Source organism: Python bivittatus, unplaced genomic scaffold (genome assembly GCF_059951505.1).
Source record: "Python bivittatus isolate LINGU-HERP-01145 unplaced genomic scaffold, Pbiv_v1 ctg000020_np1212, whole genome shotgun sequence".
Classification (NCBI taxonomy): Eukaryota; Metazoa; Chordata; class Lepidosauria; order Squamata; family Pythonidae; genus Python; species Python bivittatus.
In genome coordinates this window covers 42,780,015-42,792,884 of record NW_028277030.1, presented here as the reverse complement: position 1 = coordinate 42,792,884, position 12,870 = coordinate 42,780,015, and positions in this window count along the sequence as shown.

Genomic DNA, 12,870 nt, shown 5'->3' with positions numbered 1-12,870 from the left:
TTGATAACACTTCCAACATTTAGTAGATTTATTCTTAAACATCTTTGCTAATCTTGAAGGGGGAAAATGCCATCTATAAAACATTTTATAAAGATTCTTTTTGTATGCTGTTGACATTGTCAAAGTATAGTTTTTCTCCCATAAATTCTCCCATTTTTCCAAATCTATCGAGTGTCCAAAATTCTTTGCCCATACAATCATAGTTCCTTTAACTTGTTCTTCTGCCATCTTAAATGTTAATAAATAGTCATATAGTTTTTTAATCATTTTCTCATCTTTCCCTATCAATATCTCATCCAATTCTGTTAATTTCCCATAAAGTCCATATTGTTTAACATCCTTCTCATATCTTGATTGTATTTGCCATTGTACATACCAAGTCATATCACTTCCCTGCTCCACCAACTCATGTTTTTTTTTTAGCTCCCCCTTATCATTTAATATGTCTTTATATTTAATCACATTCTCCATTTCTATAAGATTTGGATGTGTGAGTGCTTCTATTGCTGAAACCCACACCGGAATTTTCCCATATTGTTGTTTTTTGATTTTCTCCCAAATTATTAGTAAAGCATTCCTTATATAGTGTGTCTTGAAATAACTATGGGTTTTACCTCCTTCATACCACAAAAACGTATGCCAACCAGTCTGTAAATCGTGTCCTTCCAATGTTAATAGTCTTATGTTCCTTAATTCTATCCATTCTTTTATCCAAACTAGCCCTGCTGCTTGATAGTATAATTCCCAGTCCGGCAGGCCAAAACCCCCCCTACTTCGTGCATCTTGTAGCATTTTCAAATTTATTCTTGCCTTTTTTCCCTGCCAAACAAATTTCAACACAATTTTATGAAAATCCTCAAAGAATTTCTTCTCTAATTTTATCGGTATTGTTTGAAATAAAAATAACAACTTTGGCAGTATATTCATCTTAATTGTGGCTATTCTTCCTACCAATGAAAGTTGCAGGTGTTTCCATTTTTCCAGGTCACTCTTAATTTGTTTTATCAGTCTATCATAGTTATCGTTCCTAACTGTTACACATCTTGCTGTTAAATATATCCCCAGATATTTAATTTTCTTCGTAATTTGCATACCTAATTCCTCTATCAATTCTTTTTTCTGCTCTTCTGTAAGGTTTTTCACAATTAACTTAGTTTTTTCTTTATTAACTTTCAACCCTGCAACCTTGCTGTATTCTTCTATTCTTTCCAACAATCTTTTCCCTGATTTCCTGGGTTCTTCCAAAATAAAAACCAAATCGTCTGCAAATGCCTGTAGTTTATATTCTTCCTTTTTAATTTTCAAGCCTTTTATTTCTTTATCTTGTCTTATCTTTCTATTCAAGACCTCCAATGTTAACACAAATAGCAATGGTGATAACGGGCATCCCTGTCTCGTACCTTTTTGAATATCAATCTTATCTGTCATTTCTCCATTCAATATTATCCTCGCAGTTTGTTTATGGTAAATCATATTCATCATTTTAACAAATCTATCCCCAAAATTCATAACTTTCAATTGTGATAACATGAAATGCCAATTCACGTTATCAAATGCTTTCTGTGCGTCCAAAAAAATTAGTGCCATCTGTTTCTCAGAGTGAGTTTCATAGTATTCCAGGGTATTCAAAATTGTTCGTAAGTTGTCTCTAATCTGTCTCTTAGGCAAAAAACCATTTTGATCCGTGTGAATAAATTCCTTTAAAAATCTCTTAAGTCTCTCTGCTATTATAGAGGCAAATAGTTTATAATCCACATTTAGTAATGAAATAGGTCTATAGTTCTTTATTTGACATAAATCTGATTCTTCTTTTGGAATAAGAGTGATGAAAACTTCCAACCACCACTCTGGAATTTTCGCAGTATCTATCAATTCATTAAAGACTTCCAGCATAGGATTGGCTAACACATCTTGTAGGGTTTTGTATAATTCCGCTGGTAATCCATCTGGTCCTGGTGCCTTGCCGCTTTTTTGTCTCTTGATTGCCTCCACCAACTCTATCATTGTTATTTCCTCCTCCATCATTTTTTTTGTCAACTCTGGTATTTTAGGTAATTTAGCATTTTCTAAATACATTTTAGTTTCATCTTTGGAGGTTATTTCTTGTTGATATAACTGTTCATAATATTTCTGTACTATCTTTTTCTTTTCCTCATTAGAATACTGCAGGATCCCTTTATCATCCCTCAATTGATGTATCAGTTTTTCCTCTTTCTCTTTTTTTAATCTGTATGGCAGCCATCTCCCTGGTTTATTTGCATTCTCAAAAAAAATCTGTTTTATTCCTTTAATCTTTTGTGCTAACTCCTCCTTTTCCAACAATGTTAATTCATGTTTTTTTTAAGTCCATTCGTTTTTTGATCTCTTTTTTGTGCGGATTCCTTTGCTCTCCAGTATTTTATATTCCTCCTCTATCTTTTTCTTGATATATCCTCTTCTCTTATTTCTTTTTATTATATACAGTCAGGTCCAGAAATATTGGGACATCGACACAATTCTAACATCTTTGGCTCTATACACCACCACAATGGATTTGGAATGAAACAAACACAATGTGCGTTAACTGCAGACTGTCAGCTTTAATTTGAGGGTATGTACATCCAACTCAGGTGAATGGTATAGGAATTACAACAGTTTGCATATGTGCCTCCCACTTGTTAAGGGACCAAAAGTAATGGGACAATTGGCTTATCAGCTGTTCCATGGCCAGGTGTGTGATATCCCCTCAGTACCCCAATTACAATGTGCAGATAAAAGGCCCAGAGTTCATTTCAAGTGTGCTATTTGCATTTGGAATCTGTTGCTGTCAACTCTCAAGATGAGATCCAAAGAGCTGTCACTATCAGTGAAGCAAGCCATCATTAGGCTGAAGAAACAAAACAAACCCATCAGAGAGGTAGCAAGAACATTAGGCGTGGCCAAAACAACTGTTTGGAACATTCTCAAAAAGAAGGAATGCACCGGTGAGCTCAGCAACACCAAAAGACCCGGGAGACAACGGAAAACAACTGTGGTGGATGACCGAAGAATCCTTTCCCTGGTGAAGAAAACACCCTTCACAACAGTTGGCCAGATCAAGAACACTCTCCAGGAGGTAGGTGTATGTGTGTCAAAGTCAACAATCAAAAGAAGACTTCACCAGAGTGAATACAGAGGGTTCACCACAAGATGTAAACCATTGGTGAGCCTCAAAAACAGGAAGGCCAGATTAGAGTTTGCCAAATGACATCTAAAAAAGCCTTCACAGTTCTGGAACGACATCCTATGGACAGATGAGACCAAGATCAACTTGTACCAGAGTGATGGGAAGAGAAGAGTATGGAGAAGGAAAGGAACTGCTCATGATCCTAAGCATACCACCTCATCAGTGAAGCATGGTGGTGGTAGTGTCATGGCGTGGGCATGTATGGCTGCCAATGGAACTGGTTCTCTTGTATTTATTGATGATGTGACTGCTGACAAAAGCAGCAGGATGAATTCTGCAGTGTTTCGGGCAATATTATCTGCTCACATTCAGCCAAATGCTGCAGAACTCATTGGATGGCGCTTCACAGTACAGATGGACAATGACCCAAAGCATACTGCAAAAGCAACCAAAGAGTTTTTGAAGGGACAGAAGTGGAATGTTATGCAATGGCCTGACCTGAATCCCATTGAGCATGCATTTCACTTGCTGAAGACAAAACTGAAGGGAAAATGCCCCAAGAACAAGCAGGAACTGAAGACAGTTGCAGTAGAGGCCTGGCAGAGCATCACCAGGGATGAAACCCAGCGTCTGGTGATGTCTATGCGTTCCAGACTTCAGGCTGTGATTGACTGCAACAGATTTGCAACCAAGTATTAAAAAGGGAAAGTTTGATGTATGATTATTATTCTGTCCCATTACTTTTGGTCCCTTAACAAGTGGGAGGCACATATGAAAACTGTTGTAATTCCTATATCGTTCACCTGAGTTGGATGTACATACCCTCAAATTAAAGCTGACAGTCTGCAGTTAACGCACATTGTGTTTGTTTCATTCCAAATCCATTGTGGTGGTGTATAGAGCCAAAGATGTTAGAATTGTGTCGATGTCCCAATATTTCTGGACCTGACTGTACATGTATATGTATATATAAACATACCCCCTTCAATTGTATGCTTATTTGCTCTGCATCTTTGGGAAGTGGTTGGGAAGTGGTTGCTGGCCAGAAATGGTCAACACTTCAGCGGTTCAAGCCCAGCACCGTGCAGCGGAGCGAGCTTCTGCTTCCTCCCCAGCTCCTGCCAACCCAGCAGCTCGAAAACTTACGTGTGTAGATAAATGGGGACTCTCACCCCGGTGGGAGGAAAAATGCTGGTGGCGCTTGCACGGGAGACGGGAGCAGTTGCCTGTAACATGGAAGCCGTGCACGCCGGAAAAAAGCACGAAGCAACAGAAACCCCGTTTCCTGTGCTCGCCAGTTGGGCTCTGCTCTAGGAAAGAGGCACTGGCAAACCACTTCCAAAACACCTTGCCTTGAAAACTGCAGGGACTCGTCCAGGCAGTCACCGCAGAATCGGTCACGACTGAGTGCAGATTAAAAAAAAAAAAAAAAGGTTGTCTTGGTGTCTATACTTCCCAATGTTCATTGATAGATCATACCTCTCCCTTAATCTGCATTTTATTTTCTGCAGTGCTAGGTTACCATATCTAGGCTGTAATAATCCAGAAGACCACTAGATGGCAGCATCTGGATTTTTGGAGCCCTGGTATGATAGCCCTAGCAATCCCAGTAGCTGCCCTCAAAGAAATGTAGAGTCCAGATACAAAAGAGGAAAAGTTATTTCTTTGGGAAAACAACTTTTGTTTCTTGCTAGATTTCTGAATGAAAATGGACAGTGTATTTCACCTTATAAACATATTTTCTCTGAACCAAGTTCTACTGATTGTGATGCTTTGATTGGAGCCTCATTTTAATTTCCAGTTTATCAACTACTTATAATTTATAACTGAACATTGCCTTTTTTCCCCAGATAATCACAGAGATTCCAAATGAAGTGGAAAGAATGAGTGAGCTGGGAGGGAGATAGTTGGCCCCATCCTTTCTAATACTGGCAGTCATGTAGCCGTTATTTTCATACTTTTTTTAAAGAAAGGGAATAAAAGAAAAGAAAAAGAAAAAAAGATTGAAGGAGTAATCTATACATGCCATATAGGCCTCCTAAAATTCTGTGAATGAAGCAAAATCAGAAACAGCTGCAAGGAGGGCAAATGACAAAAAATTGCAAGTTTGTGCAGTTACAACACAAGGTCTATCCCCTTTGTCCATGCATCATTATGTCACCTGTATGTACAAAAGAGGCAGAGTTTGCATCTCTAGAGCATAACACTTATTTTCTCATTGCGATGAAAACATCAAATCCTACAGATGCCTCCAACCAATGATTGGATTATAAAAGCCTGAGTGATATCTTATGGACAAGGTTCACTAAAAAATTTAGCCCTGCCTACCGTTACAAGTGGAAGGAATAAACCCGCTAAAGAATACCTTGCATCCAGCGTAAAAAAGCAATCTTTACAATCAATCAGTGCCTACCTCCTCCCATTATTGCATGTAACTTTTTAACTGGAGTTCATTGTTTACTGTATTTCCTGACTCCAAAAATGGAGGCCATCTTTCTGAACCCCATTTGTGGTTTCTGGAGACTATGACTGGTACTCAAGATTTATCATAGCTAATTGCTAAATTAATTGAGCTTTGTAATATATAGTGTGAACCAAGCCTGTCTATTAGGAAAGTTTGTGAATCATTATATTATTGCTGAATAAAAAATCTCTAATAAATTTCTGGAGAACTGTTTTCTTTACTACTGGCATAACTCATTACAATAAATTGGATAAACTCCTCTTCCAGCTACCATTTCTATGCTTGGAAAATACCTTGTTACAATCTCTGCAAAGAAACCTTCCTACGTCCAATCCTACAGTATCTCTAGAATATTGGAAGTTACCCTGTGTGTTCTAATTTTATGCTTACCCTCACTTCCACAAAAAGTGCAAACACTTTTTTATATGTGTGAGTGTTCTTTGGATACAGCTGTCAGAGCTCAAGGAGCCAGCTTGGAGATGCCAATGGACTGGGGCACGCTAGGCATTGCAAAGCTCTGCCCTTCCCTGGGTGCAGCATTGCCAAGTTGCTACCCTACTTGCACAGAAGCCTCTCCTCCAACACAGTAACCAAGCAGCAGGGCAAACCACCCAATCCACAGCATGATACCCCTGTGCTTTATAAGAATGAGCAACTCACAAGCAATCAGCAAGCCTCTCCTGGACCAAGCAAACGGGCTGCCTTATCACTGGCACCAGCTGTGCAAAAAGAGCTGCATCTGTGCACACTCAGCTGGGAGAGGATTTAAGCAATGCTGCTACCACTTCTCAGTTGCTGGAAGCAACTTTGGCATTTGTCTCTGTGTTCCATGTCTCTGATTCCAACTATACTTCCAATCTTGGCATTATAAGATGTTGTTATACTTTCTGATGTGGACTGGTTGATCTTGCTTTATGTTTGTTTCTCAACTCATGGCAAATTTGGTGTGCAAGCACACTTCCCACACTCTTCTTCCCAGTGATTCCATTCTTGCTTCCTCTCCTTGCATTCTTTGCACATGTACCTTTCTTGTGCCCAGATCATGGTCACCTTGCTGTCAACCTCAGAACCAAGCATGCTCCCAGAGTGTGCTTGACTAGCCACTGAGAAAGCCTTGCTTCCAGCCCTATTCCTCTACACAAATGCTGTGCAGTCTGGCTGACAACATGGAGGCATTGCACTAAGCAAACAGGGCACTCTGTAACCAGCTGGTGCAATTAATGGCTGCAATGACTAATATGCTGATGCACCTGGAGGGACTTGGAGCCTCAGCTCTACATTGCCCAAAGTACCCCATGGCTGTTCCCAAAACATTTGACAGTTGTTCTGAACTGTTTGCTGCTTTCCTGGTGCAATGTAAACTATATATTCATATGTACCCAGAGGCTCACAATATGGAGTTTGTTCTGAGCCTGCTGACAGGCCACCAAATGGGCCAACCCATATCTTGTGGCCAAAAGCACCATCCTGCGTAATTTGGAGACTGATAGAAGAGCATTGTCAGACTTTTCAAGGGCCCGCTATGGTTGAGACAGCAGATCAAAGGATACACTGGCTATACTGGGAGTACTCTATGGCAGAGTAAAGCTCCAACTTAGCCTGGAATGACACAGTACTCCTAGACCAGTTCCATGATGTGCTCTTGGATGAGCCACCCTGGGTTGAACAGATCCAACTTTGCCTGTGGATTGACGACCACCTTAAAGAGGCTAAAGTTAACTGTTTTTCAGAAGCCCTAGCAGTCACCACCAGCAAGCACTCAAGTTTCCACAAGTGGACATCCAGTGGCAGGTGCAGAAGAACCCATGCAGTTGGGCAGCAGTTACATTTGGCTCACTAAATCTGAGAAGAACTGACAGCATCAGCAAAATCTCTCTAGTATTGCAGCTTGTTCAACCACTATACCCATTAGTGTCCCCAAAAATCTTCCAAATAATGTCAGATAGGAAATAGGACATCCCTTGCCAGTCTCAGGCACTGAGGTCTGGAGTGATGTACATGAGTCCATATCATTTCGAGATCCCAATGGAGCTGAAAGTTCCAGGGAGTGGCCCACTCCAGATATACACAATCAACAACTCTGGATATTCTTGCAACTTCAAAAACATTGTCTTTATGGACCAGGTCAGAATCCCCATGTGCACAACCATGAGTACTGCAGAAGACAGTATTAATGATGATCAGTATTATGTGTGGTGACCCTACATATGCAGCATCCCCACAAACAGCTTCAGCTCCTTGTCATGCCTGCCATTGACTTCAGCTCATCCTGGGGCTTCCATGGTAGTACTTCCACAACCCAAAAATCTCCTGATCTAAGGCACATTGGACTTCCCCACTCAACAGTGCCATGAACATACAGAAACCACATGAACCACTCAAGTACCATCCAGAATAGTGAATGTGCCTGAGCAATTATTGCCCAAGTAGGTGAATTCCATGATATTTTTGATGTCAAGGAGGAGGACCATCTTCCTCCACACTGGCCGTATGATTGTGCAATCTGGTTCCCAGGATAAGCAACCCAAGAAGTCATTTGTATTTGCTCTCTGAGCTAGAGATGAAGGCTTTCTTCAACTTCATTGAGAAAAATCTCAATGTCATTATTTATAGATGACATTTTAATTTATTCCCAGACATCTCACACCACCTACATCTTTCTGCAGCAACTCTGCAAGTACCACCTGCATGCCAAGTAAGAAAGTATGCATTTGTCCTCACCAAGGTTGAATTCTTGGGATACTACATTTCAACCCGAGGCTTGCCCATGTTCAAATGATCCAAGACTGGCAGTCCCCAAGGAACAAAAAAGATGTATAGCAGTTTCTGGGGTCTGTGAACTTTTATCACAGGTTTATCCCCTTTTGTCTCATACATTATCACCCCCATCTCTGGCCTACCCTGAGGTAAAGTGTCCTTTCACTTGGGTCCTAAAGCACAGCAGGACTTCCAGCACCTGAAGATGTTTGCATATTCATCTCTCTTACAGCACCTTGACCCTGCAAAGCAATTCTTAATGGAAGATGATACCTCCAATGTTTTGTCACAGCAGTCCTCCTACAGCTCACAGTGCTAGATTAACCACCCTTGTCTTCTGCATTCTTCTCAAGAAAGTTGAACCTGACTGAGGTCAGTTATACTCTGGGAGAAGTAACTATTCATCATCAAGGATACCTTAGAGGTATGCTGGCATTACTTGGAAGGTGCGTGGCATCTGGTACAAGTACAGACCAACCATTAGAACTTGGAGTACCTGTGCACAGCTTAAAAATTCAACCAGCACCAGGTTCACTGGTCTATTTTCTTCACAGGGTTTGACTTTATGGTGGTCCTGAGTGTGCAACAAACAGGTAGATGCTTCCAAACTATGGCAGTCAACATTAACCACTATCCTATGCCTGGAGAATTTCACAATCACTTTAGGGCCTGTCCCCTTGATGGCATATATTAGGGACCAGCAGGAGAAAGATTTGTTCAATCAACCCCAGCTTTGCTAACTCCAGGCCACTTTGACTAGTCTACTTTCTCTCCATTTAAGGCTGAGAAAGGGCTACCATATCATTGTGGCTACCCCTGGGCATTTGTAAAAGGAGGTACTACATCTGGCACACAGGATGCCTATGGTTGAACACTTCAGCCTGCACAAGATGCTTCATCTAGTCATCAGGGATTTCTGGTGGCCACATATAAGCTGAGGTGCATTGATATGCCTGTCTAGGCTAAGAACATTTCAGGCAAATCTACTAGCATCCTTCAACACCTGCCAGTGCCCTCAGGTCCCTGGAACACCCTACCAATGGACATTATCACTGACCTTCCATATTCTTGAGGATTGACTAAGAAATAGTAGTGGACCATATCATGAAGATGAGCCACTTTGTCAGAAGCCTCGCAATCAATTAAATAGTTAATCTGCTTGCTTCATTTCTGCCATTATGGGAAAGGGGGGAAGGAAGGACCATTAGGTGCAGGTGGACTGTTATCTGGTTCCCAAGAATGCCCAAGGTCGTACCAGCCTGAGACCCGGGAAGAACTGAGATCATGCGCAAGACAGGTGATGGACTGGAAAGGGGGGTGCAAGAGATTGGGGAGAAAAAAGGGGTTTGGCACGCATGGGCTTTTAGTCTTGGCAATAACTTAGAACTGTAGACTGCTTTTCAATAAAGGATTTCTTCTTTGAATCTATCTTTGGTTTCAATGAGATTTACTTTAATTGGGAATTGAGTTTGGCAGATTCTTACACACTTCATCCCTTCATCCCCATCACCAAGGAGGTCACCACCATGTCTTCCAGTTGCACAGCCTGCCTGCATGTATCATCTAGGATGGTAAGTGGGCCATTCACCACCAGATTTTGGAAGACCCTGTTTGGGCTCCTGTAAATCTCCATCCATCCACCAATTATCATCTGGAGTCAGAAGGATAGGCAGAATGAACCAATGGAATTATCAAGATGTATCTCTGTTGTTAGGGAGCCAGTTTGGCATAGTGGTTAAGGCATAAGGCTAGAAACTGGGAGACCGTGAGTTCTAGTCCTGCCTTAGGCACAAAGCCAGCTGGGTGACCTTGGGCCGGTCACGCTCTCTCAGCCTTAGGAAGAAGGCAATGGCAAACCACTTCTAAAAAACCTTGCCAAGAAAACTGTAGGGACTTGTCCAGGCTGTCACCAGGAATCAACACTGACTCGAAGGCATAACCTACTCTGTTGTTACACCACTGCCAGTAAGATAACTGGGTCCAATTACTATAGTCTATTCATGGCACCCTCCATGAGCAGCTGCATATAGCCGTAGTGGTATAAACATTTTGCAAGCCTCTATTACCTCATTGGCAGGTAAGGTTATGGCCAGGAGGATGCCACTGAAATACATGCCCCTTGTCTGATCCATCACCAGTACCCAGAAAAACCAGCTCCAGCAACTGAAGAAGAAGGTCAATCAAAAGGGGGGATGATGTCACAACCCATGGATCAGCCTTGGACATGCCAGCGGATTGGGGTGCTTCAGGAACTGAGGACCCTGCTTTCCTGGACATAGTGTCTCTGCCCAGACAGAAGTCTTCTCAATCAGTACAGGCACCAGGCAGTGGAGCAGACACACAGGCTTCAGCAAGACACCCCTGTGCTGTATAAGAGTGAGCTATTTTCAAGTAATTGGCAAGCCTCTTCCAGACCAGGCAGCCTACCTACTTTATCATCAGCATCAGTTGTGTGAAAAGAGTTGCAGTGATGCATACCTAGCTGGGAGAGGATTTAAGTAATGCCCCTGCCGTTTCTCAATTGCTAGAATCCACTTTGGCACCAGCCCCATGCTCTGTGTCTCTAACTCTGGCTATGTTCCTGACCTTGGCTTGCTTCTGACCACATCTCAGCTCTCCCCTCAACCTTACAAAACATCATTATGCCCTCTGACCATAGACCATTCAACCTTCCTTTAAGTCTGTTCCTTGGCTGTTAGCAAGTTTGGCATGCAAATACACTTCCCACACTCTCCTTCCTGGTAACTCCATCTGTGTTTCCTTGCCTTGCCCTCTTTGCCTGTCTAAATCTGCATCCTCCTCATGGCCTGAACTTTGTCTTCTTGCTGCCAGCCTCAAGCCCAAGCACACTTCCAGTGTGTGTTTGATTTTGGCTCCTCAAAAACCTTGCATGCAGATGCACGTGCTGCACCTGCACCTTGCTTGCCAAGTGCTCCTGGATTCATTCTTATTCCTGAAGCTACACTGCGAAAATAGCACTTAACGCTTAATTCTTCTCATATCCCTGAGAATGCTTTCTATGTACAATCTTTCTGCTTTACAGAATAGAATCAATTTTTTTTAAATTATATATGCTGCCAAAGTCATATATGGATGTTAAAATACTTTAACATGGCATCTGGTAAGCTGAGGTTTAAAATCCTTTTCCATGCAGCTCAAAGCACTAAACTGACTGCCAATAGGCCAGCAATTAGCCTTGTCAAGATTCCTCCCAAGAAAATTCAACTCTCTTATAGCAGCTTAATTGGCAGAAAGTTCCCATTTCCCAAGGCAGAATAGTTATAAAAGAAACAGGGAAAGAAACAAATGCAAGGAAAACGGCGTCATTGCTAATTATAGAAAGTTTTACTCCAAGGATGTTGTCTAGCTGGTTTGGTTTGGTTCATGCAAACCAGTTGATAACTTTGCTCTGAGTTATATCTCAGTTGTCATTCTGTTCAAAATTGAATATGACATACAATTTTTGAAGATGAGGAAGGACAAGCTGGTCAGAAGATAGATGGCAGAGACAGAAAGATGCTGTGAAGACCAGGAGGGGGGCTGGTAGGCACATGCTGGGAAGATTGGGGAATGGAATGACTAGTGGGGAAATTGGCAGTAGGAATAAGATGATGCTGGAAGAATCAAGGCCAACAGAAAGATTAGCGGTAACAGCAAGGAGAGACTAAGAAAATGGGGAATATATCCAAACCAATTGTTGCCTACTTTAGATAACAACCCTGTTTCCCTCCATAGCCAGGATTCATCCTCTCCATTTTGGTTTCTCTGCCTAAGTTTTAATTGAATGCATTCAAACATATGCCCTCTTCCAGAGTCTCATTGATATTTCAAGCAATGTGTAATAAAATAAATGTTCTCTTCAGAGTATCACTCTTCTATAGCACAGGTGATTCTGTACCATTTTATTAATTTTTTTTTAAAAATGTGTCTTGTCTTCATTTCCACAAATGTGGAAGCCATAGATGGAATTACACTTTTAATTGTTTTTCCCAGCAGCAGGCAGTAGTAAATTTGTATAGAAGATCAGCCTGCCTATTCAAATTTCAGCTGTTCTTTTTTCTCTGTTTTCAAGCAATTGCTATCCCCGCTGGTATTCTATGCCCTATAATGTTTATAAAATATAAAGATAGATATTTAATATACTTTTAAATGAATCACTAGAGCAAAAAAGAAATCAATTTTCAGCCATTTAAATCTCATAGTATACATGAGTAGTAACCAGGGCAATAGAAAAATATAAACATTTTACATTTTATATTTTTAAAATCAACTGAAGGATTTTTATACTTAGCTTAAAGCTTACAAATTTGTTTTCTGTACCAGTCAGTGGCAACCCATAGTCTCTGAATCCCTTACTTGCAGCCCTCGGGGATCATAAATTTGGTTGAAAACTACCAAATCATGGAAATGCAGTTTCTCCATACTTAAATTGTAAACTAAGAAAAAGTTATGTAAACCTTTAGATAGCCTTAACACTTGGTTTAGCAAGTCCTATGTGTTCAGA